This window comes from Mus caroli, chromosome 5 (genome assembly GCF_900094665.2).
Source record: "Mus caroli chromosome 5, CAROLI_EIJ_v1.1, whole genome shotgun sequence".
Classification (NCBI taxonomy): domain Eukaryota; kingdom Metazoa; phylum Chordata; class Mammalia; order Rodentia; family Muridae; genus Mus; species Mus caroli.
In genome coordinates, this window is record NC_034574.1 from 24403638 (window position 1) to 24405456 (window position 1819).

General features: G+C 44.0%; 1 pseudogene; it reads right to left on the minus strand.

The window, feature by feature from the left end:
* Positions 1–313: 313 nt before the first annotated feature.
* On the minus strand, positions 314–1531 carry LOC110295359 (annotated as a pseudogene).
* Between the last annotated feature and the right edge of the window lie 288 nt (positions 1532–1819).

Genomic DNA, 1819 nt, shown 5'->3' on the forward strand with positions numbered 1-1819 from the left:
GGTTCTGTGTGGCCGAGGTTCTCCAGTTGGACCATGTGGCCCTGTGAAAGCCTCAGAAGGCCAGTTTTTGTTAAGTTTGCAGCAGAACGTCATATCCACCCTAAAGAATACAACGTGGATTGAACTGAGGGTGGAGACCTCACCTTAACAAATAAAGCAAAAGTATGTCAGTGTAAAATATGGACTAAACTGCTTTCAGGAAGAATGTTTTAAAAATCAATACAGGTTGGAAGTGGAGATCTTCCTTCCTGGTTAGAGCCCTCCTGATGTAAGGTCTCCACCATGTTAACTTCTGCAGATAAAAACTCTCTGCTTATTTAGTTTTCTCCTCTGAGTTCAAGTGCTGCTGGATTCATTTGGCATAGCTTGTGCCGTGGAGTTAATGATAGACAGGTTAACGTAACACACCATCAAAACAAACAGCTTCTGAAACATCCAGGATAACCAGTTCTCTCCCTGCGGTGTGCCTGCTTCATTTCTATGATGACACTTCTGTTGCTGCACCTGCAGGCATTCCTGAAAAGGCTTCTGCAGAGACAGACCTATGCTGGGGACAGCACCAGGGAAAGCCACCATCTGCTCCATGACGTGTTTGATGAAAGTTACTAGAACAAAGATTTTCTGGCTATACATTTTAACGATTGCTTTTCCTATCAGGGTTGCACCAAAGAAGGCTCAAAAAGGTACAAGGAAGTGGTCCACATGTTACTCTAGCCAGGTCAAACAGGGGGTTTGGAATAGAAGCGCAGGCCAAAATTCTGAAAAATCAAACTTTCTGTACTAGTTTTTGAACTGGCAGTTTAGTCTGTTATGCACAGTCTTGTGCAGCCTCTGCATGCTCCAGCATTTCTTCAAATTCCTGATACTCTCCATCATCTGGTTCAGCACCTAAGAGGCGAACTGCCCTGGCCATGAAATACAGAGGCAATTCTCCAATGGCTGTCCCAGTACCCCACATGCAGGCTTCAATTCTCAACTTTTGAGATGGTTTTCCACAGAGAAATGGCTCCTTCAGTGCCTTCTTCATCTAGGCAAATAATCTGATCAGGATAGGGTGGCTCAGGAAAATTAACTAAATTGCATTCATAAGCAGCAAATGGAACTGAAGCTATCTGTGGGCCCAGATAAAGCAGAGAGGTGTGCAGTCCTGTTCCAAGACCAACAAAAGACAAACTCCTCAGGCCTATTCAGTAGGCATACAAAAGAAACAGCTTCTCTATCCGCTGCACATGCTGTTGGTGTGCTCCTTCCACATAATACATAGCGACAAGCACAACAAGCAGCGGTAAAAAGGACACTGCAATGCTCTGACAATGCCACAATTTTGAGATCCATTCCTTCAAAACTACAAGAGTTTCCAGAGAGAAATACTGCAAGGTAATGAGCGGCTGTCTTCACAGGACAATATACTGTCTTTCTGATCCCTTCTCTTCTTCTCACGTACTGAAGAGGGGTCTGTGAAACTTCCATTATGCTGTTCCTTATTCATTGCTACGTGTCTCTGGTCACAATTTTTTCCATTCTCTGCCATTTCATAGATCAGTAGCTCTGGAGGAGCCACTCAGATCCTGTCTTCTCTGGAGCTCAGGATCCTGGAAGCAGCTCACAACATTGACTCTCACACCAGGCGCTAGGCTCCCAAGATGATATTTTCTAGTTCTATCTATTTGCCTACAAAGCTCGTGAAGTCGACATTTTAAATATCCGAGTAGTAAATGTAGTACATTTTCTGTATCCATTCCTCTGTTGAGGGACATCTGGGTTCTTTCCAGCTTCTGGCTATTATAAATAAGGCTGCTATGAACATAGTGGAGCATGT